The sequence below is a fragment of the Canis lupus genome, chromosome 19, assembly GCF_048164855.1.
Source record: "Canis lupus baileyi chromosome 19, mCanLup2.hap1, whole genome shotgun sequence".
NCBI classification, from domain to species: Eukaryota; Metazoa; Chordata; class Mammalia; order Carnivora; family Canidae; genus Canis; species Canis lupus.
In genome coordinates, this window is record NC_132856.1 from 43,047,617 (window position 1) to 43,075,243 (window position 27,627).

Consider the following 27,627-nt stretch of genomic DNA (forward strand, 5'->3'; position numbering starts at 1 on the left):
TTCAGATATTAACATCTGCAAATATATGCCAACCTTGCTTAATTTTCCTTTAAGTAGGGAAAATTTTTTATTGAAGTATAGTTGACTTATTTTTTTAAGGTTTTATTTATTTATTTGACAGAGAGAAAGAGCACAAGCTAGCAGAGGGGTGGAAGGAGAGGGAGAAACAGACTCCCACTAAGCAGGGAGCCCAATGCAGGGCTTGATCCCAGGACGGTGGGATCATGACCCAAGCCGAAGGCAGATGTCCAACTGACCAAGCCACACAGGCACCTTGACTTACTAGTTTCAAGTGTACAACATAGTGATTCGACAGTTATATACATTATGAAATACTCACCACCATACAAGTAATGGTAATTCAATTCTCATCATGCAAAGTTATTACAATATTATTGACTATATTTCCTATGATGTATTTTGCATCCCTGTGACTTACTTATTTTATAACTGAAAGTTTGTACCTCTTGATCCCCTCCACCTATTTTGCCTATCCTCCTACCCCCCCTCCTGTCGAGGGACCACCTTCTCTGGATTTATGAATCTTTCTGTTTTTTTATTTGTTTTTATATTCCATACGTAAGTGAAATCATGTTATTTGTCTTTCTCTGTTTGAGGTATTTCACTTAGTATAATACCCTCTAGGTCCATCCATGTTGTCACCAATGGCAACAGTTCTCTCTTTTATTAAAGTTTTTATTTTTTTGAGAGAGAGTATGAGCAGGGGATAGGGGCAGGAGGAGAGGGAGGAGGTGACTCTTCACTAAGCAGGGAGCCTGTTGTGAGGCTTGATCCCAGGACTCCTGGATCACAACCTGAGCCGAAGGCAGACACTTAACCAACTGAGCCACCCAGGTGCCCAGTTCATTCTTCTTTATAGCTGAGTGATATTCCTGTGTGTGTGTGTCTATGTGTGTGTGTGATCTTCTTTATCCATTCATCTATTAATAGGATACTTGAGTTGCTTCCATATCTTAGCTGTTGTAAATAGTGCTGCAATAAACATAGGGGTGCATTATCTTTTCAAATTAGTATTGTTTTCTTTGGGTAAATACCCACAAGTAGAATTACTGGTCATGTAGTATTTCTATTTTTAATTTTTTGAGGAACCTCCATATCTTGCACAGGAGCTGTACCAGTTTACCATCTCATCAATAGTGCATGAGAATTCCTTTTTTCTCCACATCTTCTTCGATACTTGTTATTTCTTGTGTTTTTTATTCTAGCCATTCTGACAAGTGTGAAGTGATAGCTCATTGTGGTTTTGATTCGCATTTCCCTGATGATGAGTGATGGTGAGCATCTTTTCATGTGGCTGTTGCCATCTGGATGTCTTCTTTGAAAAATATCTATTTAAGGTCCACTGCCCATTTTTTAATTGGACTTTTTTTTTTTTTTCAGTGTTGAGTTGCAGGAGCTTTTTATGTATTTTAGATATTAACCCCTTATCACATATCATTTGCAAATTTCTTCTATTTGGTCAGTTGCGTTTTCATTTTGTTAATGACATTCTTTGCTATGCAAAAGTTTTTTTAGTTTGATGTAGCTCCAATAGTTTATTTACCCCCGAATAACTTTAGTCAGCATTTTGAAATTTGTTAAGAGTGGTGTGAAGGTATTTACTGTCTTCATTTCTGTTTTTAAGGGAATAGGAAGCATTTTTTAGAGTAATTCTTAATTTTAAAATACATTAATTATCAAGTCAGTGAAATAACCTTGGAAAGGGAAAGGAAAAAGAAATGCTCTTTAGGCCTGGGTGGCTCAGGTGGTTAAGTGTCTGCCTTCAGCTCAGGTCGTGATCCCTGGGTCCTGGGATGGAGTGTTGTATCGGGCTTCTTACTCCCTGGGAAGTCTGCTTCTCTCTCTCTCTCCCTCTGCCCCTCTCCACCGCTCATTTTTTTCTCTCTTTCAAATAAATGAATAAAAATCTTAACAAACAAAAATTCTCCTCAATCTCCTGTCCCCCCTTTTATAGTTTAATAAGTAATTATTAGTGAATTCTGTACTTTCTCAGCCTTATTGAAATATCGGCACTATTTTTCCTGTGGATGATTTGAGCATTTCTCTGCTGTGTGAGCCCTGGATTCTTTTTATAGCCTTGTCTTACTGGTATTTGTTGTATTTTCTATAACCTGCTATTTATGTTAGGCTTGCTAAGATTTTTAAATTAATATTATTGAGATATTATGCAATCTATATTTGTAAGCAAAAATGAGCTGTGATTTTTTGCTTATCTCTGTGAGCTTGGCTGCTTGAGCATTAGGACAACATATGCCTTGGGGTACCTGGATGGCTCAGTTGGTTGAACATCTGACTCTTGGTTTCAGCTCAGGTCGTGATCTCAGAGTCCTGGGTGTAAGCCCCATGTCAGACTCTGCACTTGGCAGGGAGTCTCCTTAAGGATTCTCTCCCCTCTTCCCTTGCCCCTCCTCCCTCAAATAAATAAAAAAAATCTTAAAAAAAATAGCAATATATGCCTCATAAACCATGTTGAGGAATTCACTATATTTTACATACATTGAAATTCTTAGTGTTTTTTATCCCAGATTAGGACTTGCGTTGGTCAAGGTCAAGTAGTTTTTTGAGGTAGTTTAAAAATATTTCTTTGTTATTGGTCTGTATATATTATAACTTTGTTGTGCCAGTTTTAGTACTATTTATTTCTGAAATAGTTATCCGTTCAATTTATTTTTTATTATTATTATTATTTTTTTTTACTAAGGGAGAGAATGAGAGCCTCATTCTCTCAAGCAATGGCTCTTAGAGCTTCTACCAGGCCCGTACAAGTCATGTTCACTCATACTCTATGTTGGCCAAAGCAAGACATGTGACCAAAGATGACACTAGAGAGGGAAGTGCACTCACCCTGCCCGGAGGCACCACTGTCACTTGACAATGGGCATGGCTGTGTGTATGATCCCTTCACAGAAAGGGAACAGGGAATAATCAACTGTAATGATATTACTCAAGTTACCCTCTCCAGGTGTCCTCTCCAAATTACCATCTAAAACCAGAAGCCAGGGGATCCCTAGATGGCTCAGCGGTTTAGCCCTAACCCTAACCCTAACCCTGCCTTCGGGCTAGGGTGTGATTCTGGAATCCGGGGAGCAAGTCCCGTGTCGGGCTCCCTGCATGGAGCCTGCTTCTCCTCCTGCCTATGTCTGCCTCTCTATGTCTCTCATGAATAAATAAATAAATAAATAAAATCTTTAAAAAATAAAACCAGAAGCCAATCCCAAATACAGAGCAAAATCGTAAACGTCACTTTAGACCAAGGTCAGTTGTCTCCACTCTTGTTTAATTTCCCTGTGACAATAGTGTGATGGGGAGGGAGGGAGGCAAAACGTGGCATTGGACAGGTGGTCCTGAGTCCAGTGGAAATGAATGGGTGTGAAGGAGGGGGGTAGGACTCTGAAGAAACCTTAGAAGGGGCCAGGGGGCTACATCGGCAGAAGGGCCGCTCCTGAGTCCAACCTTGCATTATGCTAGATCTACATCTTAAACCGTCCCAGAGCTGCAGTCCCTGAGGGCAGGATTAGGGCCTGCCCTGGGGTAGGTGGGGCTGAGCAGGGTTGGGGGCGGGGCTGATCCGTATACTCGAGGCCCGGCCCCGCCAGAGCGAGAGGGACGCGATCGGGATCCCCGCGCGGGCCCCGGGCAGCATCCCGGGGTGGCCGGCGCTGGGCGGGCCGGGACCTGTGTCCGCAGCGCGGGCGAAGCCTCCTCCGTTCCCCTGTGTTAGACTCAGTAAGGAGACTTCCCTCGCGGATGAGTGCTCCGCTCGGCACCCGGCACCCGGCACCCGGCACTGAGTAAACGCTCAGCGGGCGCGGCTATGACACGGGCCGTGTGGAAACGGTTAAGGCCCAGCGGCGAATGGAAAACAACCCCCTAAGCCCGCCATCCAGACATACCCACCCGCGGCACAGCCGCAGCACCCAGACCCCACCTTCTCCGTGGATGTCTTTCAATAAAAAATGAGACCGTACTTTACAGCTCACTTTGCACCATCTTTCAAGCACAAGTTCCAACATCAGTTAAGTATTCATAAAACTTATCCTTTAAAAAGACTGCAGGGAAACCCCTTTTATGGACAAGGTGTATCGACCCATCTGTGTTTGTCGCGCATCTATCTGTATTGTCGCTTTTAATTTTTTGCTGTTTTCAACGGGGACCTAGGCATCTTGTGCACGTCCCTGGTACTCCTCCGCGAAGTGCTGTGGATCCCGGTGCGGTCCTCAGGGCCTTGCCGCATCTTCAAGCCCCGCCCCGCCGCCCTCCCGTCCCCGCCCGGGACCGTCGCTCTCCCTCCCTCCGGGGAGCGGGACGGGCATCCGCCAGGGGGCGGGCGGGAGCCGCGGGCGGGGCTCGACTACGCATGTGCGCACCGCTGGAACACGTGCGGGGGGCGGTGAGGGCGGGAGGGGAAAGGTAGGAGGTGAGAGGTGAAGGGGCGGAGAGCTGCGCGGGCGCCCGGCAGCCGGGAGAGGAGGGCGGGCACCACGCACCGGACCGCGGGCCGGGAGCGCGCACGCCGCGCCCCGCCCCCGCCGCCGCCGCCGCCGCCGCCGCCGCCGCCGCCCGGGAGCTGCTTGCTGCCGCCACAGGTACCGCCGCGCGTGTCCCTACAGCGCCTTCCGCCAGCCTGGGCTCGGGCCTCCGGCCGCGCGGCCCCGGGAGTCGGGGCTGGGGGCCGCCGGGGCTACGGGCTACGGGCGCGCGGGCGTGGGCGCTGTCCAGCAGCCGTGCGGGCCAGGAGACCGCAGCCGCGAGAGGGGGCCGGGCCGCCGCGTCCCCACCCCCACCCCACCCCACCCCCACCCGGGCCGCGCCCCCGCCCGCGCGCCCGCGTCCCCACCCAGCTCCTGGCCCCGGGGGAGGGGGTCGCGCCGTGCCCGGGAAGCCGGCGCTTCTAGAACCTGCTGTGGGGCTGTCTGGGTTTCCACGGTGCGGGGGAGAGCATGCTGTCCACTCCTGCCTCCCTGGGGCCGTGTCTGGTTTTGAGGCAACACGTAGCTGCTTTGCTGGGTTTTGCTTGGCTTCTAGTTTTGTGTTTTGCCCAAGCCCAAACTTTGCTCGCTCACGTTGCCTGTGTTTACTGTGTTGCCTCGTGTTTATTGTCTCAGTGTATCATACGGGATTATAACGTCACGGTGGCATCAGTTGCAGGGAGCTTGGACCATTAGAAGCGCAGAAAGTTGCACAGGTGGAAACGCTGTCGGCGGAGGGGGCGGAGGGTCCCCGCGGGGGCCCTGGCAGGACCTGCCCCTCTGTTGGGCTCCTTGCTTTCCCACCTTCTGTGGCTCCGTGATGATAGTCTTTCCAGGGATTTTTGTGACAGTTCTCGTGAAGAAGACCTAGGAAAGGTTTTCTTAGTGATGCTAGTGTAGTGTTTCGCTTTGGAAGCCTGACTATACCGTGTCTTACTGGTGTGCTGCAGTCTCAGGATATCCTGCTAAAGATCGGAGCTAGGGTCAGGAACGTCTGGTTTGTGTTCCCGACTGCTGCCTAACTGACCAGCTGTTTCTTTACCCTTTTTAATCTTTTTTTAAATGGTGCCATTTAAAAAAAAATTTTTTTTTGGAGCATAGTTACGTTACATTATTTTCAGGTGTACAGCTGTGATTCAACTTCTCAGTATATTATGCTTATCATAAGAGTGCTTACCATCTGACGTGTATCTGTTCTTTTTTCAAGTAGGCTCCACTCCCAGCTTGGAGCCCAACCGGAGGCTTGAACTCATGACCCTGAGATCAAGGCCTGAGCTGGTATCAAGAGTCAGCCACTCAACTGACTGAGCCACCCAGGCCCCTGTGACCTGTACCTTTTTAAGTGCATGTTAATATAGTTTTGGCTTTAGGTGTTTTACACATTTGCAGCATTCCCACTAGGCATATGATGTAAAACAAACAAAATATATGTAAATGTATCTTCATATTCATTTTTTTGGTCATAGATTGAAAGAATTCTCATCTATTTTGAACTAATCTGGTGGTTGAGAGCTCTCTTTTCCTATTGTGCAAAAACAGTGCCTCTCCTGAGGTCTCCATGTGCTTTGTAATCTTTGATTTGCCCCCTTCTCCATCCCCATCATACAGTTTACTGTTGTGAGGTAGGTAAAAAATCTACTCCTAGTTTATGATTAGAAGATGAAAGCAGAAAGATGATGAATAGCCCGAGGGCATGTGTGAGCAAGTAAACTGTCCAGTTGCAAAAAGCAAACCATGCCTGTGGGGTCAGTACTCATGCATTTATTAACATTTGGTGGCAGTCTTTAGGAATGCTTACTCCCTTGTTACTTAGTCATGCTTATGAATCTGTCCTGAGGACCCTGGAATCACACTTAGGTTTATGTGCTGTATGTTTACCCTCACCGTTGGTAGCCATTTACTGTGGCCAAGGTTAGTTATATTGGCTCCGACAGGTACTTTGTTTCTTTTTTTGTTTGTTTGTTTTTGTTTTTTTGTTTTTTTTTTTAAGATTTTTATTTATTCATGAGAGGCAGAGAGAGAGAGAGAGAGAGAGGCAGAGACACAGGCAGAGGGAGAAGCAGGCTCCATGCAGGGAGCCCGATGTCAGACTCAATCCCGGGTCTCCAGGATCACACCCTGGGCCGAAGGCAGGCGCTAAACCGCTGAGCCACCCAGGGATCCCCTGACAGGTACTTTGTATATGGCTTATGTCGTCACTTCCATTTGAACAGATGAGATGACTGCCCCTTATACAGAAGTTGGGTTTCCTGAGTAACCCAGTTTATAAGTGGTGGATCAGGCCTTCAAACCAGATCTGCCAAACTACTGCCAGAGCTGCTTCTACTGTAACTTGCTTCCTTCCTGAATTGGCTGATGAAACAAAGTCCAGATGACTTTTTTTTTTTACCCCCTGCTGCCTGAAGTAGTAATTGTGAGTAAAATATTTATTGAACACCTGTGCTGTGTAGGTACTGTGCTAGGTACTCTAATAATAGCTTATCTCATTTAATCATCATAGTAACCAGGTGAAATGATACTGTTATCACCCCTCTTTAATGATGAGTTTTATAGATGTTATCTGACTTGCCCTGGGTCACCTGCTGAGTTAGAGGTAGAGCCTAGGTACAAACCCAGGTTTGCTTGACAACAGTCCATGTTTTTATGCTCTTCTTGCACCTGCTGGCCTCACAGTCCTCCACTGCCCATTGGCAGGAAAGAGGTAGCAGAAGGTGATGGGGTGAAGGGAAGAAGCCAGCATCACAAGATCCAAGTCAGAGGTGTGGACCTCAGCAGGAAGGAGACAGCAATTTGGTTGCTGCATTTGATAGCTTCCACTTGAGTGGCTGGCGATGCTGCCCTGTCTGAGAATGCTTGCAGGGTTGCTGGGCCATACGTAAGCTTTTCAGGGGAGTCGAAGGAGTCCAAGGATGGGGGGGTGCGTGCATCAAGGATGCTTGGAGGTCTCGGGGCAAAAAAATCAAAACTGATCTTTATGTTTATTTTAGCTTTATGTAATTTTTATTAGGTTATTTTATAATGTATGCTATTTATTATAGTAGTATATTTAACATATTCAAATATACATATATTGGGATATATACATAAATTCTTATTGGGGGTTCAAATCAAATAACATTTTGAAACTACTGATTTATTTGATATTTATTTAGCATTTGTATCAGATAGGTAAGTTGTGCTAAGTTGGAAGTTTAGTGAAGTTCAGTGTAATTCCACATAATCAGGGAGAATGGGATTTCATATCAATAACCAATTAAAGGGGCACCTGGGTGGCTCAGTGGTTGAGCCTCTGCCTTTGGCCCAGGTCCTGATCCTGCGGTGCTGGGATTGAGTCCCACATTGAGCCTGCTTCTCCCTCTATGTCTCTTCCTCTCTCTGTGTCTCTCATGAATAAATAAAATCTTTAAAAAACAAACAAAAATAACCAATTATAAGTTACTTTAAAATTGCAGTCATGATTTTATGAAAGAGGATCTGGTATTTTTATGGTCTTTATGTCTCATATGTAGCAGCAATCTTAAGTTTGAAGCTATAGTGACTGATATAGCCCTTTAGAAATTAAAATTTTGTTGAACCGCTTATATTTTGAACCTGTTAATTTCAGAAGTAAGAGAAACTAAAATAGTTAATGTAAATGTGGCAGTTGTAATAGTAGTATTTGTGCTGTTCGCCAACTTTAGAGTATTTTCAAATCTTAGATGATATTTAGATATAATTAGATATATTGAAATTCCAAATATGTTGATTCTTTACCACTTCTTACAAACTAGGTTTGGCTTTCTTCAGGTCACTCCACTGCAGTGGTTGGTACATTATATCAAAACAAGCAATTCCAGAATTCTACCTAATGTAAAAAACATCTTTAAATTATCTTCCAGCTTATTTCACAATTGAATAGATTAGTGTTTGTTCAGGAGTTGAGGTTAAAATAACAGAAAGGGATTTGAGCAAGAAATATATTCCCTTAGCTAGATAGGTGAGACCTTATTCATACTTTCTCAGTATGAATGAAAGTATGAAAGTTCTCAGACTTTAGTGTGAATCAGCATCACCTGGAGGGCTCATTTTAATCCCACTTCACTAGAGTCTCTCACTCTGTAGGTTAGAGATAGGCCTTGGAATTTGAATTTCAGACAAGTTATCAGGTGCTGCTGCTGCTGGTCTATGGATCTATACTTTGAGAGCCATGGCTCTGTACAAGTGCACCTAAAACCAAATCATGATGCCAGGGCTTACGTATTTCACGCTGATTCCCATCAGCGTCAGTCAGTTGTATAGTATAGTTTTGCCAAGTACATAACTGGCTCTTGTTTTTAGACAGTTCTTATTTTTAGATGATGTCATAAATGAGATTTCATTCACAATTATATTGCTATATATTTTTTACTGTAACACTATATAAATTTCTTGAAAAGCTAGAAGTATTTTTTTTTTAATAATGATTTTTGAGGAACAACAAATAGGCAGGTGTGCATGTGCAGTTTTTGTCTGTAATACCAGTGGTGACCACTAGTAGGCTTCATTGTTGCTCATTCTCTTGTTCTCAAGCATTCTCTCTTTATAATGGGATGGTACTGTTTTGTGTCTATTTTCTGTTGTGTGTGAACAGAGACACTATTCTACAACATTTTTTTTTTATTTAAATCTCTTTTTTTTAATATTTCCCAATAACTTGATCCTTTGAACAGCTTGTTGTGTTTGGCTGTGAGTTGTACCTTTCAGAAGACTATACTATTACTCAGCAAGTCTTCAGTTGTGGTTCTCTTCAACAGTCTTCCATATACCCTTGCTTTCATGATCTTCCCCAAGCTGGCCTGCCCAGCCCTTCTTCCATACCAGCTCTTGTTGATGCCACCTCATCTCCATGAAGGTCCCTTCTTTCTAGTCTGAGCCTTGGTTGGGTTTGGACATGCATTCTAATTTGTCCTCCCTGCCACAGTGACTACTGGAAACATCAAGACCTGCCTTTAGCAAACAACATGGAATGTTGCATATCATATTCTTGTCAGAGAAGAAGGGTAATCTTGAATTCTTCACTTCCCAAATGCCAATCCTAAGTTCCATCTGTGAGAAAGCACATTCATCAGACTGTGCTGGAAGGTCTTTTAATGAACACATTGCAAGCCATATTTTGTCTTTGGGTGAAGTCAGATCATTAGGAAGCAACATAATTCTGGCCCCTTTTCCAGCTTTTTGATAAACTGACTTTGTATGGCCCCATCAGCTTGCATTGAGATCTATGTGAGAAGTCCCCAAGAAAGTCTGTGAGGCCAATTAGAAATTTCTTCACGTTCAGTGCCTGGAGTGAAGAAAGTGAAGTTCCCTATTTCCTTTTTTTTGCCCAGTTTTACATCAGATTGTTTTTTGTTGCTGTTGAGTTTTAAGAGTTCTCTATGTATGCTGGATAGTAGTCTCTTTATCAGATACCTGATTTGTAAATAATTTTCTGTGTGCTGCCTTTTTATTCTGTTGATTGTATCTTTTGATGCACACAATTTAAAACTGACTGTGCCTCTTCTAAGCCACTGGTTTGATTTTGTCTAACGTATAACATGAACTATGTCAATAATGTTTCCCTCTTTGTGTTGACTGTTAGGGAGCTCAGAGTCAGGTTTGTATTCAGAATTCTATGACTTGTGCTTTCTGTGTTAAGATTACTAATATTCTGTTTAATGGCTAGTTATTTTGCTTTTTCAGATTATACCATAAAATATATAACACATTTCATCCCTGTTCTGAATGTTACTGTGATTATATTGTAGCCAAATATTTGTTCCCTCCTATTTCCTTTTTTTCTGATACACTTGAATCTCTCCTCCCCCTGTCTTCCCCCATCCCTTCCTGTGTACTCATTCTTTGTTATTGTTGTTTAATTTTTCTGCTGTGGTAAATATACATAAAATTTACCATCTTAATCATTTTAAGTGTACAGTTGAGTGGTATTAAATACATTCATAATGTGCAGCTGTCATTCCCATTCTTCTCTATTTCTCTTTTCATCTTGCAACACTGAAACTCCTTACCCATTAAACACTAACTCCCTATCCCCTCCTTCCCTTAGCCCCTGGCAACCACCATTCTACTTCCTGTCTCTATGTTTTTGTCTACACTAAGTACCTCATGTGAGTGGAATCATACAGTATTCGTCTTTTTGTGACTGGCGTTGGTTTCATTTAGCATGATGTCCTCATGGTTAATCTGTATCATAGCATGATTTAGCATTTACTTCCATTTTAAAGCTGAATAATAGTCCGTGGAATTTATGTATTGCATTATGTTTATTCATTTATCTATCCATTGGTGGACATTTGGGTTGTTTCTACCTTTTGGCTATTGTGAATAATGCTGCTATGGACATAGGTGTATGAATATTTGTTCAAGTTCCTGTTTTGGATACATACATACGTGCAATTGATTATATAGTAATTCTATGATTAATTTTTTGAAGCACCACCATACTGCTTTCCACAGTGGCTGTACCATTTTACATTCTCACTGGCAATGCACAAGGGTTCCAATTTCTCCACTACCTTGCCAATACTTGTTATTTTCTGTTTTGTTTTTATTTTGTTTTTGGATGGTAACCATCCTAGTGGGTGTGGGGTGGTATCTCATTGTAGTTTTGATTTGCATTTCCCTAATGGTCAGTGATATTGAGCATCTTTTCATGTGCTTATTAGCCATTGGTATATCTTTGGAGAAATGTTTATTCAAGTTTTTTGCCCAGTTTTACATCAGATTGTTTTTTGTTGTTGTTGAGTTTTAGGAGTTCTCTATGTATGCTGGATAGTAGTCTCTTTATCAGATACCTGATTTGTAAATATTTTCTGTGTGCTGCCTTTTTATTCTGTTGATTATATCTTTTGATGCACACAATTTAAAATTTTTTATGAAACCAGTTTGTTTTTTTCTTTTTTTTTAAATATTCATTCATTCATTCATTCATTCATTCATTCATTCATGAAAGACACAGTGAGAGAGAGAGAGAGGCAGAGACACAGGCAGAGGGAGAAACAGGCTCCATACAGGGAGCCTGATGTGGGACTTGATCCTGGGTCTCCAGGATCACACCCTAGGCTGTAGGCGGCGCTAAACCACTGAGCCACCGGGATTGCCCTGCCCTATTTTTTTTTTTTTTAAGTAATTTCTGCACCCAGTGTAGGGCTTGAACTCATGACCCTGCTCATGATCAAGACTCACATGCTATTCCTACTGAGCCAGGCAAGCGCCCCCTGCCCTGTGTTTTCTTTTCTTTTCTTTCTTCTTTTTTTTTTTTTTAGAATTTTTTTTAAAAATATTTTTAATTTATTTATTCATAGAGACAGAGAGAGAGAGGAGCAGAGACACAGGCAGAGGAAGAAGCAGGCTCCACGCAGGGAGCCCGATGTGGGTGGGACTCAATCCCGGGTCTCCAGGATCACACCCCGGGCCGAAGGCAGTGCTAAACTGCTGCGCCACCAGGACTGGTCTTTCTTTCTTTCTTTCTTTTTTTTTTTTTTTAAACATTTGGGATCTCATGAACCCACTCTTTTTTTTTTTTAATTTTTATTTATTTATGATAGTTACACAGAAAGAGAGAGAGAGAGAGGCAGAGACACAGGCAGAGGGAGAAGCAGGCTCCATGCACCGGGAGCCCGACGTGGGATTCGATCCTGGGTCTCCAGGATCATGCCCTGAGCCAAAGGCAGGCGCTAAACCGCCGCGCCACCCAGGGATCCCTTCTTTCTTTCTTTTTTTTTTTTTTTTTAAGATTTTATTTATTTGAAAGAAAAAGCATGAGAGAGAGATCACAAGCAGCGGGGAGGGGCAGAGGGAAAAAGCAGGCTCCCCACTGAGCAGGGAGCCTGATGTGGGACTTGATCCCAGGGTCCCCGGACCCCAGGATCATGCATGACCCGAGCCAAAGGCAGATGCCTAACCAACTGAGCCACCCAGGCTCCCCCTGTTTTCTTTTAAGAATTTTATAGTTTTTGGTCTTAAGTTTAGGTCTTTGAACATTTTCTTAACCATTAAAATTTTTTTAAAGATTTTATTTATTTATTCATGAGAGACAGTGAGAGAGAGAGAGAGAGACAGGCAGAAGGAGAAGCAGGCTCCATGCAGGAAGCCCCAAGTGGGACTCGATCCTGGCTCTCCAGGATCAGGCCCTGGGCTGAAGGCGGTGCTAAACCGCTGAGCCACCTAGGCTGCCCCTTTTTTAAAAAAAATTTTAAATAATCTCTATACCCAGTGTGGGGCTCAAACTCACAACAGAACCCTCAGAAAAGAATCACATGCTCTTCCAGCTGAGCCAGCCAAGTACCCCAGATCTTTGAACCTTACATATTCAATCTTGCTAAATTTTGTAAGAGGATAAATTCTTAAAAGGTTTTGTAAGAATTCATTCTGAAGGACTTTGTTTATTAAAGTTCATTATGGTAAAATTCAGATATGTACAAAAGCAGAAAGCATGAGCCTTTGTGTGCCTGTCACTTAGTTATATCTGTCATTTACTCAACTCAGGGCATTCTTGCTTCATCTGTATTCTCTCTTCCTTTTTTTATGTTTTTATTTTATTTATTTATTCATGAGAGACACAGAGAGAGAGAGAGAGAGAGAGAGGCAGAGGCATAGGCAGAGGGAGAAGTAGGCTCCATGCAGGGAGCCTGACATGGGACTCAATCCGGGGTCTCCAGGGTTATGCCCTGGGCTGAAGGCGGTGCTAAACCTCTGAGCCACCCAGGCTGCCCTTTTTTTTCTTTCTAAGTTATTTGAGGGTTTTGTGTGTGTGTGTGTGTGTGTGTGTGTGTGTGTGTGTGTTAAAACATACATAACAAATTTACCATTTTAACAATTAAAAAAAATATATGGAATGCTTCACAAATTTGTGTGTCATCCTTGCACAGGGGCCAAGGATGTATTGTTCATATATTACTATATGTGCTCCTTAAGTGAGCACCATTTTAACCATTTTTAGGTGTACCATTCATTGGCATCAGATGTATTCACAATGTTGTACAACCATCACCACTGTCTATTTCTAGAACTTTTTCATTATTCCAAACAGAAACTCTACTCATTAAACAAGTTTTGATTCTCCCCTCACCCTAGGCCCTAGCAACCACTATTTTTCTTTCTGTCTCTGCTTTTGCCCATTCTAGGTCCCTCACATGAGTGGAATCATATTGTATTTGTCCTTTTGTATGTCACTTATTTCACTTAACATAGTGTTTTCAGTGGTCATGTTGAAGCATGTATCAGAATTCATTCCTTTTTCAGGCCAAATAATATTCTATTGTAAGTCTATTTACATTTTATTTATCTTTTCATCTGTCACTGAACATTTTGGGTGTTTCTACCTCTTGCCTATTATGACTAAGGCTGTTATAAACATGAACGTATGGATATCTGTTCAAATCCCTACTTTCAGTTCTATGGATATGTACCCAGGGGAGGAATTGCTGGACCATTTGGTAATTCTGTGTTTCACTTTTTGAGGAGCTGCCAAACTGTTTCCCACAGCGGCTGCCCCATTTCATAGTCTACATAGTCTATGTACAAGAGTTCCCAGTTGCTCCACATCCTTACCAACACTCATTTCCTATTTGCATTTTTTAAATTATTTTTTAGGGATCCCTGGGTGGCGCAGCCATTTGGTGCCTGCCTTTGGCCCAGGACGCGATCCTGGAGACCCGGGATCGATTCCCACGTCGGGCTCCCGGTGCATGGAGCCTGCTTCTCCCTCTGCCTATGTCTCTGCCTCTCTCTCTCTCTCTCTCTCTCTCTCTCTCTCTGTGTGTGTGACTATCATAAATAAATAAAAAAAAATTAAAAAAATAAATTATTTTTTAATAAGAGCCATCATAGATGTGAAGTGGTATCTTCTTATGGCTTTAATTTTCATTTCCCTAATGATTAGTGATGTTGGGCATTTTTTCATCTGCCTATTGGCCATCTGTATATCTAGAGAAATGCCTGTTCAAATCCTTTGCCCAGTTTTGAATAGGGTTGTTTGTTTTTTTGTTGCCAACTTATAACAGTTCTTTATACATTCTGGATATTCATTGCTTATTAGATGTGATTTGCAAATACTTTTTCCCATTCTCTGGGTTGTCTTTTCACTCAGTTGATGGTTTCCTTTGTTTTGCACAAAAAAATATTAATTTTTGAGGTCAGTTTTTTTTTTGACCTATGCTTTTGATGTCATATCCAAGAAATCCTGCCAAATCCAATGTCATAAAACTTTTACTCTACTTTCTTTCAAGAGTTTTATAGTTTTTGCTCTTTGATTAGGTCTTTGATGCATTTCACATTTTTGTATGTGATGTAAGGGTCCAACTTAACTCTTGCATAGTGGCTGTTCAGTTTTCCCAGCACTGTTTGTTGACAAGATTGTGTCAAGGAGAAGAGCTACAGGTGAACTTCACCTTTTGGCTCTCTTTGCAGTTCTTTCCCTCATAACCTGAGCTGAAATAGAGAGTTGGATGCTTAACTGATGAGCCACCCAGGTGCCCCTGTTTCTAGCTTTAAAACAAATTCTTAAAAAAAAAAAAAAAAAAAAATTTCTTTGCCCATATTCTTAGCAGGGGTCAGTTCAGTCTCTTTGTTAGTCATTCCTAACCAGGTCAAGAGGGAATAAGAATGTAGGTAGCTGGCATTCTGGAAGAAAATATTTAATATATTTGTTGATGTTCAATTGTAAAGAGGGTTGGCATCATGTACGTGATTATCTGTGATGGTCATTACAACCAGTTAATATAATTTTGTCTTCCCTTCAATCTGGGTTTTGCTGTGTCATCTGAAAGGTTATTCTAAATGTGGCAGTAATCATTCTCTTGAATATATGTGTTTTCAGGCTTCACATTCTCTGGAATCAGCTTTCAATCATGAACTGAAACTTCTTTCTCTTTTCAGTACCTTTTTTTTAAGATTTTATTTATTGATTCATGAGAGACACAGACTGAGAGAGAGGGGCAGAGATATAGGCAGAGGGAGAAGCCGGCTCCTTAAGAAAGCTGGATGTGGGACTCAGACGAGATCGGGCGCGTTCAGGGTGGTATGGCCGTAGACTGGATGTGGGACTCAATCTCGGGATCATGACCTGAGCCGCAGGCAGGCGCCCAACCACTGAGCCACCCAGGCATCCCTCTATTCAGTACTTTTAACTTGTTCTGCTGAGCATACTTCTGGCTTATTTGGCTAATTTTGATGCTCACAGAAGCAGAATTTCCTGTTATAATATTGGTCCATTTTACAAAACAACTTTCAGAAAAATCTTCTTTCCTCCAAGGATGAACTATTTGCACTAGTGGACTAGTTTAGTACAGTGAACAGACCAGCAGTTACTTTCCACTTGGCACCAAAGGAGGTGCTGGGTGCTCTAGGGAATACAAAGGTGATTCAACAGTGACCTTTTCCTCAAAGAAACCACAATCAATCAGAGGAGGCCGAAAGAGTCTGAATGAACACAGGCATGATTGAAATACACAGTTACAGAAGCTCAGAGAAGAAGGCTATTGCTTCCACAGGGAAGCGTTCATTATTTTTAATTTTGGCTTTTCAGTGCAGTAATAGATTCACATGGCATAGAATTAAAAGGGAACAACAGAGTATACACAGGAAAGTTTCCTTCCATCTTGTCCCTGGCTACCGCATCCTCTCCCCAGAGGCAGCCAGTGTTACCAGTTCTCAAGTATCTGTTCACAGGTGTTCTTTGCATAATACAAACACACAAGAGAGCTCTTTTCTTTTACGTGAAAGTAGCACACTATATCCTTTGCTTTTTTCTCTGTTTGTGATAGTTCATTATCCATACATAAGCGCTTTCTCATTGTCTTTCACAACTGGATAATATTCCATTGTCAGGATGTACCTTTATTTAGAAAAAGCACTACTGATGGAAATATAAGGTGTTGTAAATTTTGCTAGTGCAGAAACACTCAGTAACCTTCTATATGCATCATTTGATGCATAGGCAAGTACATCTGTCTGGTCACTTACCAGAGGCAGGACTGCTGGGTTGGTGAGTATGTACTTTTGTAATACAAAAGATAAACCTCCAAATAGGCTTTGTCCATGTATGCTCCTTAACTGTATGTGGCAGTGACTGTATATCCACAGCCTCACCAATACTGTGATAGTATACAGTTTGAACTCTGACAGGTAAAAAAAAAAGTATTTCTTTGTGTGTATTTTTCTTCCAAAACTTAGTTTGCCCTGTAGAAAAATTAAAAGAGTAATAGAGTGAACACTTATATTCTTTTAATTTGTAGCTCTCCTGTTGCTATAAGGTTGAAGAAGCATTTCCATTTTCTTTGCCCATTTTTCTATGAGGCTTTGGTGTTTTTAACATTGATTTTGTAAAAATTGTTTATATATGAAGAAACGTAGCACTTTGTTGGTGATATAAATTGCAGTTGTATTTTTTCAGATTGTTATTTCTCTTTATTTAGGATATCATTGGAAAAAAAAAAAGATTCTTTATTGGGTCATGTTCTGGATTCTTTATCATACCTAGACAGATCTTCCCTAGTAGAAGAATATGAAAAATTATCCTGTGGTTTCTTAAAGTGCTTTTAAATTTTAATTATTCACCTTTATATTCATCCATTTGGGATTTATTTTGGTAAGAAGTGTAGGTCCAAATTAATTTTTCCCAAATGGCCACACATTTGCTGGGACACCTTGTAATGAGCAATTCATCTTTCCTCCCACTTGTTCAAATGTTCTTTACTAAATGTGATATATTTTGCCACGTATCATATACATTTGGGTCTATTTCTGGACTTTCTGTTCTATACATTTTTCTGTGTATTTATGTTTGGGTATACGTTTTCTCTCTGGCTTTAGATCATGTTTTGATATTTGGTAAAGTTAATTATCATTCATTACCTTTAATTTTAGAACTTTCCTGGCTATGTTTGTTTTTCTTTTTTTTTTTAATATTTTATTTATTTATTTATTCATAGAGACAGAGAGAGAGAGAGAGGCAGAGACACAGGCAGAGGGAGAAGCAGGCTCCACACAGGGAGCCCGACATGGGACTCGATCCTGGGTCTCCAGGATCACACCCTGGGCTGCAGGCAGCGCCAAACCGCTGCGCCACCAGGGCTGCCCTATGTTTGTTTTTCTATATGAACCTTAAGATAAATTTACCTGTTTAAAAAAAATCCTGTTTTATTGACGCTGCATTCCATTTTTAGATTAATGTAGGAAGAGTGATATTTAGGTGATGAGTCTTCCCCACTAAGATTGTATGCTCTCCTCTTTGCTTGAGCCTTCTTTCATCCCAATGAAATCTCTTTGAGAGATTTCTTGGCATTTCTTGTTAAGTTTATTCTCAGGTCTTTTGTTTTATTTTTAGTGTTGAAGCATTTTATCTTCCACCTATTGATGATGTATGTGAAGGCATGGATTTCTATATATTAGTTTTCACTACCATATCTGATTGTAAAACAGTAAAGGTTTTTAGTTGATTCTCTAGGTATATAATATTGTCATCTACAAATAATGGTCATTTACTTTTTCTTTTCCAGTTGCATACCTCTGTTGTCTTTCTGTCACCTAATTGTGATCACTAATACGTCCATGACAGTAGTAAATGGTGATGGTGAAATGCGTAGGCTTGTTTTGCCTTTTACTTTGATGGGAATTATTTTTTTTCTTTTTTTTTTTATTTATTTATGATAGTCACACAGAGAGAGAGAAAGAGGCAGAGACACAGGCAGAGGGAGAAACAGGCTCCATGCACCGGGAGCCCGACGTGGGATTCGATCCCGGGTCTCCAGGATCGCGCCCTGGGCCAAAGGCAGGCGCCAAACCGCTGCGCCACCCAGGGATCCCTGATGGGAATTATTCTAATGTATTCTCAATTGGCTTGATTTTGGCTTTGGGGTTGAGAAGGATATATGAAGTCTGTATCTATCTATATGTAGGTGTATATACTGTAAACGGCAGGATTTCCTTCTTATGGCTGAATAGTATTCCACTGTATATATACACCGCATCATCTTTATCCATTTATCTGTTCAAAGACAATTGTTTCTGTATCTTGGCTATTGTGAATAATGCTCATGAACATGGGGATGCACATAACTCTTCAATATAATGATTTTGTTTCCTTTGGATATATACCCAGAAGTAGGATTGCTAGATTATAAGATAGTTTGGTTTTTAAGTTTTTGAGGAACTTTAATACTGTTTTCCATAATGACCATACCAATTTACATTTCTACCAACAGTGTACAAGGATTCTCTTTTCTCCACATCTTTCCTGACACGTGTTATCTGTTGTCTTTTTATCTTTTTATTTTATTTTAAAGTGGGCTCTATGTCCAGTGTATGAGCCCAGCATGGGGCTCACAACCTTGGGATCATGACCTGAGCTGAAACCAAGGACACTTCACCAACTGAGCCACCCAGGTGCCCCCGTGTTGTCTTTTTATTTATTTATTTATTTATTTTTGTCTTTTTAAATAAAAGCCATCCCAGCAGGTGTGAGGTAGTTTTGATCTCATTTCCCTGATGATTAGGGATATTGAGCACCTTTTCATGTACCTTTTGACTATTTTTATGTTTTCTTTGTAGCTATTAAATTATTGTAGCTGTAGTTATTTTTAGTAGTTTTGTCTCTTAACCTTTATACTAGAGTTAAGTAATTAACACACCATATTACAGTATTAGAGTATTCTGAATTTGACTGTATACTTGGGCTTTACCCAGTGTATATTTTCACAGTACTAATTATTGTCCTTTCATGTCAGCTTGAAGAACTCCTTTCAGCATTTCTTATAAAGCAGGTCTAGTGGTGATGAACTCTAAGCTTTTGTTTATCCACAAAAGTCTTTATCTCTCCTTCATTTCTGAAGGACAACTTTGCTGGGTAATGTATTCTTGGTTGGCAGTGTTTTTCTTGCAACACTTTGTGCGGTTTTTGTTTTAAGTATTTATTTGAATCACTCAGTAGTCATCATGACAAGTGTACTCCTTAATCCACATCACCTGTATCATCCATTCCCCCAACCTCTCCCCTCTAGTAACCATCAGTTTGTCCTCTATAGTTAAGAGTCTGTTTCTTGGTTTGTCTCTCTCTTTTTTACTCCTTTGCTCCTTTTAAATTCCACCTTTGAGTGACATCTTATGGTATTTGTCTTTCTCAGACTTATTTCACTTAGCATTATACTGTCTAGCTCCATCCATGTTATTGCAAATGGCAATTCTTTTTTTATGACTGAATAGTTTCACATTGCATGTATATACCACATCATCTTTATTCATTCATCTTTCAGTAGACACTTGGGCTGCTTTCACATCTTGGCAATTATAAATAATGCTGCTATAAAAATAGAGGTATATGTATTCCTTTGAATTAATGTTTTTGTAATTTTTGGGTAAATACTCCATAGTGTGATTGCTGGATCATCGAGTAGTTCGATTTTAAAATTTTTGAGGAACCGCCATACTGTTTTCCACAGTGGCTGCACCAGTTTGCATTCCCACAAACAGTACACAAGGCTTCCTTTTTCTCCACATACTCACCAACACCTGTTTTTGTGTGTGTGTGTTTTATTTTAGCTATTCCGACAGGTGTGAGGTGGTATCTCATTGTATTTTTGATTTGCATTTCCCTGAGAGTGAGTGATGTTGAGTATCATTTCATGTGTCTGTTGGCCATCTTCTTCTTTGGAGAAATGTCTGTTCATGTCTCTTGCCCATTTTTAAATTGGATTGTTTTTTGGGTGTTGGGTTTTATAAGTTCCTTTTTGTTTGTTTTAAAGATTTTAGCCCGAGTCCCATATTGGGCTCCCTGCATGGAGCCTGCTTCTCCCTCTGCCTTTGTCTCTACTTCTCTCTCTGTGTGTCTCATGAATAAGTAAATAAAATAAAATCTTTAAAAAAAAAAAAAAAGGCAGGTTCCCCATAGCGGGGGAGCCTGAGGTGGGACTCAGTCTTAGGACCCCAGGATCATGATCTGAGCCAAAGGCAGATGCTCAACCACTGAGACACCAGGCATCTCATCGTTTTATAAGTAAATATATTTTGGATACTAACCCTAACCCTTTAAAGGATATGTTATTTGCAAATATCTTTTCCCATTCTTTAGGTTGCTGTTTATTTTATTGTTTTCTTTACTTGTAGAAGCTTTTTATTTTGATGTCTTCTCAGTAGTTTATAGTTTTGCTTTTGTTTCCCTTGCCTCAGGGGACCTATCTAGAAAGAGATTGCTATAGCTGATATCAGAGAAGTTATTATTGCCTGTGCTCTTTTCTAGGATTTTTATGGTTTTAGGTCTCACATGTAGGCCTTTAATTAATTTTTAATATATTTTTCTGTATGGTATAAGAAAGTGGTCCAGTTTCATTCTTTTGCATGTAGCTGTCCAGTTTCACACCAATTTGTTGAAGAGACTGTTCTTTTCCCCCATTGGATATCCTTTCCTGCTTTATCAACAATTAAGTGACCATATAATTGTGGTTTTATTTCTGAATTTTTCTATTCTGTTCCATTGATCTATGTGTTTGTTTTTGTGCCAGTACCATACAAATTTTGATTACTACAGCTTTGTGATATATCTGAAATCTGGAATTGTGATGTCTCCAGATTTGCTTTTCATTTTTAAGATTGCTTTGGCTATTTGGGGTCTTTTGTATTTCCATATGAATTTTTTTTTAGATTTTATTTATTTATTCATGGGAGACACACAAAGAGAGTCAGAGACACAGGCAGAGGGAGGAGCAGGGAGCCCCATGTGGGACTCGATTCCGGGGCCCCGAGGTCATGCCCCGGGCCGAAGGCAGACACTCAACCACTGAGCCACCCAAGCATCCCTCCATACGAATTTTAGGATTGTTTGTTAATAGCTCTGTGAAAAATGCTGTTGGTATTTTGATAGGATTACATTAAATGTGTAGATTGCTTTGGGTAGTTTAGACACTTTAACAATATTTTTTCCAATCCATGAGCATAGAATGTTTTTTCATTTCTTTGTGTCATCTTCAATTTCCTTGGTGTTTTACAGTTCTTAGAGTACAGGTCTTTCACCATTTTGATTAGGTTTATTCCTAGGTATCTTACTATTTTCGGTGCAATTATAAATGGGATTGTTTTCTTAATTTCTCTTTCTGCTGCTTTATTATTACTGGTGTATAGAAGTGCAACAGATTTCTGTAAATTGAATTTGTATCCTGCAACTTTACTGAATTCATTTATTAGTTCTAGCAGTTTTGGGTTGTGGTCATTTGGGTTTTCTCTATATAGTATCATGTTATCTAGAAATAGTGAAAGTTTGACTTCTTTGATGATTTGGATGCTTTTTATTATTTTTTGTTGTCTGTTATGACTACGACTTAATACTGTTGAATAAAAGTGGTGAGAGTGGACATCCTTGTGTTGTTCTGACAGGGAAAAGGCTCTTTTCATGTTTATTAGTGTTTTTTTTTTTTTTTTTGTGGTTACCATTAAGTTTGTGTATATTTTCTGAATTTAACAGTTTATATTAAGTTGATGGTCATTTAAGTTTGAACCCATTCTTTACACCTCCCCATGTTTTAGGTATATAATGTCATATTTTACATCCTTTTATTTTGTGTTCCTTAACTTTTTTTTTTTTTTTACAGAAATATTTCTTTTTATTGGTTTTGTAGTTCCTACCTTCATGCTGTTGTTTTTGGTCTTTTCTTTCTATTCAAAGAGTCCTCTTTAATATTTCTTGCAGGGCTAGTTTAGTGGTCATGAACTCCTTTAGTTTTTGTTTGTATAGGAAACTCTTTATTTCTCCTTCTCTTCTAAATGATAACCTTCCTGGACAGATTGTTATTGGCTGCAGGTTTTTCCCATTCAGCACTTTTTTTAAGGCTTTTTAATTAATTGATTTATTTATGATAGACACACAGAGAGAGGCAGAGACATTGGCAGAGGGAGAAGCAAGTTCCCCATGGGGAGCCTGATGCGGGACTCAATCCCAGGATCATGACCTGAGCCAAAGGCAGATGCTCAACCACTGAGCCACCCAGGTGCTCCACATTCAGCACTTTGAGTGAATCTTGCCACTCCTTTCTGGCTTGGAAAATTTCTTTTTTTTGTTTTTTGTTTTTTTGTTTTTTTGTTTTGTTTTTTTGTTTTGTTTTTTGTTTTTTGTTTTTTTTTTGTTTGGCTTGGAAAATTTCTGATGAAAAATCCACTGATAGGCTTATGGTGTTTCTTCTGTATGTAACTGTCTTCTTTTGTCTTGCTGCTTTTAATAATTTTTCTTTACCACTGTATTTTGCCATTTCATTATTTGTTTATTTATTAAAGATTTTATTTATTCATGATAGACACAGAGAGAGAGAGGCAGAGACATAGGCAGAGGGAGAACCAGGCTCCATGCAGGAAGGCCAATGTGGGACTTGATCCCGGGACTTGGGGGTCACGCCCTGAGCCAAAGGCAGATGCTCAACCACTGAGCCACCCAGGCATCCCTATTTTGCCATTTTAATTACAATATGTGTTGATGTGAATCTGCTTTTGTTGATTTTGTTGAGGGGTTCTCTGTTTTTCTTGGATCTGGATGTTTGCTTTCTTTCCAGATTAGTGACATTTTCAGCTATTATTTCTTCATATAAATTCTCTGCCCCCTTTTCTCTCCTTTTTCTGGGACTCCTGTAATACAGATGTTATTGATGGAGTCACTGAGTTTCCTAAGTCTGTTCTTATTTTGCGTAATTCTTTTTTCTCTGTTTTGTTAAGCTTGATTACTTTCCATTATTCTGTCTTCTAAGTCATTACTTTGTTTCCCTGCTTCTTGCAGCCTGCTGTTCATTCCATCAGGTGTGTTTCTCATTGTGTTTATTGAGCCCTTTATCTCTGCTATGTTATTCCCTAGCACTGTGTTAATGGTTTTACTGATGCCCTCTGCTCTTAAGTCCAGTGATCTTATGATCATTGCTTTAGGTTTTGTTTTGTTTTGTTTTGTTTTTTAAGTAAGTTTTACACCCAGTATGGGGCTTGAACTAATGGCACTGAGATCAAGCATGGTGTGCTCTACCAACTGACCCAGCTAGGTGCCCCATGATAATTGCTTTATTTATTTATTTTTTGATAATTGCTTTAAATTCTGCATCAGGCATGTTACTTATATCTGTTTCACTCAGGTCTCTGATCGTGATCTTGTCTTCTTTTTTCATCTAAGACAAATTCCTCTGTTTTCTCATTTTGTCTAAGTCTTTGTGCCTGTTTCTCTGTGTTGGGAAGTCAGGAACATCTCCTGTTTTTGAGGGTAATGGCTTTATGAAGAAGAGATCATGTAGTCCCCTGATTCCAGGGCATGGTACTTTTGGGACTGTCTCCAGTGTGAGCTGTATGTGCTTTACTCTTGTATTCTGGCCACTTAATCCTTCAGGACAGTTGTCTGCTTAGGCTTTCTTTGCCTGTTGTGGGGTAGTGTTTGGTCCCTGGCCTGAGTGTGGCATGTTTTGACTTGGTGTGCTCTGGCCTGCTTGTGAAATGAGACCTGTTGCTGCTGCCACTGGAACTGAGGCCTCACAAAACTCTTTGGTTGGAGTGTACCTAGGTGGCTTAGTTGGTTGAGTCTTCCTTTGCCTCAGGTCATGATCCCAGCGTCCTGGGATCGAGCCCTGCATTGGGCTCCCTACTCAATGGGGAGCCTACTTCTTCCTCTTCTCCCCCTTCCTGTGTGTGTTCATATGTTAACCTGCTCTGTCAAATAAGTAAATAAAATATTAAAAAACAAAAAGCTTCTGGATTGGGAGACACGGTATGGGCAGGAGTTTGGGCCAGTCTTCCAGGGGAGGGTGCCTTCCTCTCCCCAGATTGGGACTGAGGCAAGTGTGGCTGGGAAGGGCAGTTCCACTTGAGTGCAGGGAGGTGAGTGGTAGGAGGGAGCTTGATGTAAGCAAATTAGGTTGGGAATGTAGCCACTGCACTGGTTCCAGGCAGTGGCTTTGTGTTTACACTGAGGGATGGAGGAGGGAAATGGCACTGTCCAGTTACTTTGTTGGTGTAGGGGGGAGGGCGAATGGGAGGGAAGGAGTGTCTCTCTGTGAACACTGCCTCTTGGGGACATGTTCCCAGATAAGCAACTAACCTCCCCACTCTGTGTCCTAGACCCTCTTCAGATTACTGTCTCTACACTGTATGCCTGCAGGCTATTTGCCCTGCCTTTTCTCTGAGAGCAGCTGCAGTGTCCTCTCAGCTCTCCCACAGCCAAGCATGCTTCAAGCCCCAGTGGTTGGAAGAACTCATGAGATTCGAAATTTGGGTCCTTTTGCTTTCCAAGGCAATTGCTCTGGGGATTTGTTTTCCCTATGCACTCCTCCGTGTGCTACTCTGTCTCTTGCCCTTCTCAGCTGTGGCTCTCTCCCTACTGCAGTAGCCTCCCTACTGCAGTAGCCAATGTAGTATCCATTTCTCTCCCAAACTGCATCTCTGCATTTCCTACCTTCTTTGATGTGGCCTCTTCTCTATCTTTAGTTTTGGAGTTTCTCCTGTCAGTCTTCAGATCAATTTCTGGGGTATGGAGGATAGTTTGATAGTTATCTAGTTGTATTTGTGAGACAAGGCCAGCCTATGGCCCTCCCTACTCCACCGTCATCTTCCTCAATCAGTCTCTTATAGCGCTTTGTTTTTGTTTTTTAAGATTTTATTTATTTATTCATGAGAGACACAGAGAGAGACAGAGACACAGGCAGAGGGAGGAGCAGGCCCCATGCAGGGAGCCCGATGTGGGACTCGATCCAAGGTCTCCAGGATCGCGCCCTGGGCTGAAGGTGGCACTAAACTGCTGAGCCACTCAGGCTGCCCTCTTACATCGGTTTGGTTTTTTTGTTTTTTTGTTTGTTTGTTTATAAAACATTTTTAAAAATTTATTTATTCAGGGATCCCTGGGTGGCGCAGCGGTTTGGCGCCTGCCTTTGGCCCAGGGCGCGATCCTGAAGACCCGGGATCGAATCCCACATCGGGCTCCCAGTGCATGGAGCCTGCTTCTCCCTCTGCCTGTGCCTCTGCCTCTCTCTCTTTCTCTCTCTGTGACTATCATAAATAAATAAAAATTAAAAAAAAAATTTATTTATTCAGAGAGAGAGACTGAGAGGCAGAGACACAGGCAGAGGGAGAAGTGGGCTCCATGCAGGGAGCCTGACATGGGACTCGATCCTGGGTCTCCAGGATCAGACCCCGGGCTGCAGGCAGTGCTAAACCGCTGTGCCGCCGGGGGTGCCCTCTTACATCACTTTGAATACATCATCTCACTCTCTTGAACTGTAGTTTTTTGGTTTTTTTTTTTTAAGATTTATTTATTTATTTATTTATTTATTTATTTATGATAGACATGGAGAGAGAGAGAGAGGCAGAGACACAGGCAGAGGAAGAAGCAGGCTCCATGCCAGGGGCCCGACGTGGGAATCCATCCCAGGACTCCAGGATAGCACCCTGGGCCAAAGGCAGGCGCTAAACTGATGAGCCACCCAGGGATCCCCTGAACTGCAGTGTTTGTGCTGAGAAATCCACTGATAACCTTATGGGGGTTCCCTTATATGTGAAGAATTTTTGTTTTCTTGCTGCTTTAAAAATTCTCTCTTTGATTTTATTTATTTATTTATTTATTTATTTATTTATTTATTTATTTATGATTTATTTATTTATTTTATGATAGACATAGAGAGAGAGGCAGAGACACAGGAGGAGGGAGAAGCAGGCTCCATGCCGGGAGCCCGACATGGGACTCGATCCTGGGACTCCAGGATCGCGCCCTGGGCCAAAGGCAGGCGCTAAACCGCTGAGCCACCCAGGGATCCCCTCTCTCTTTGATTTTAGATGGCGTTATTATAGTGTGTCTTGGAGAAGACCTTTTTGGGGTCTTATGAGCTTTATGAATATGGATCTTAAATCTCTCTCCAGACTTGGAAAGGCCTCACCCATTATTTCCTTAAATAAGCTTTCTGTCCTTTTTCCTTCTCTTTTCCTTCTGGGATTCCAGCAATGCTTAAATAGTTTCTCTTGATGGTATTTTATAATTCACATGGGCTTTCTTCAATCTTTTTTGTTATTTTCTCTTTGTTCTTTGGATAATTTCAAGTGACCTATGACTTCACAGATTCTTTCATCTGCTTTAATCATGTCTGCTGTTGGTGCCCTCTACTGCATTTTTCATTTCACTCATTACATTCTTCACTTCCAAGATTTCTGTTTGGATCTTTTTTATTTATTTATTTATTTTTTTTTTTAAATTTTTTTTAAAATTTTTATTTATTTATGATAGTCACAGAGAGAGAGAGAGAGAGAGAGAGAGAGGCAGAGACACAGGCAGAGGGAGAAGCAGGCTCCATGCACCGGGAGCCCGATGTGGGATTCGATCTGGGGTCTCCAGGATCGCGCCCTGGGCCAAAGGCAGGCGCCAAACCGCTGCGCCACCCAGGGATCCCGGATCTTTTTTATAATTTCTATCTTTCTGCTAAACTTCTCATTTTTTGTATTGTTTACTGATTTCATTGAATTGTCTTTCTGTTTCCCTGGCTGAATTCTTTAGTAAGTAGATTGCAGGTCTCCATTTCTTTGAGGTCAGTTACTGGAAAATTACTGTGTTCCTTTGGTGATGTCTTGTTTTCTTGATTTCATGTTCCTGGATGTCTTATGTTGCTGTGTTTGCTTGAAGAAGTAGTCACCTTCTCTAGCCTTGATGGACTGGCCTTGGGAGAAAAATACCTTCTCTGTCAGCTTGCTGGGGATCCTGAGGCTTTCCCAGTGAATGACAATTGTATTATCAGATATTCCAAATGCTTTTTATCTTTTTGTTTTTTCAAGTGGACTCCACACCCAGCAACTCACACTCTGAGATCAAAAAAATAAAACAGATGAACATAGGGGAAGGGAAGGAAAAGTAAAATAAGTTGAGAACAGAGAGGGAGGCAAACCAGGAGAGTATTAATCTAGGAAACAAACTGAGGATTGTTGGAGGAGAGGTTGGTGGGGGGATGGGGTAACCGGGTGATGGACATTAAGGAGGGCACTGATATAATGAGCACTGGGTGTTATATGCAATTGATGAATCATTGAATTCTACCCCTGAGTCTAATAATAGACTATACATTAACTAAATTGAATTAAATTTAAAAATTTTTTAAGAGTCAGATGCTTAACTGGCTGAGCCATCCAGGCACCCCTC

The 27,627-nt window shown here is 41.2% G+C and overlaps 1 protein-coding gene and 1 pseudogene across 1 annotated transcript in view; one reads left to right on the forward strand and one right to left on the reverse strand.

Annotated features, from left to right (window-relative positions):
• Positions 1–4,472: 4,472 nt before the first annotated feature.
• SCAP (SREBF chaperone) overlaps positions 4,473–27,627 on the forward strand; it is a 67,496-nt gene continuing 44,341 nt past the window's right edge. The window contains exon 1 of the mRNA XM_072786429.1: positions 4,473–4,607. The gene's annotated coding sequence lies outside the window, so the exon portion shown is untranslated. The remainder of the gene's footprint in view (positions 4,608–27,627) is intronic.
• On the reverse strand, positions 13,331–13,428 carry LOC140611526 (U6 spliceosomal RNA; annotated as a pseudogene).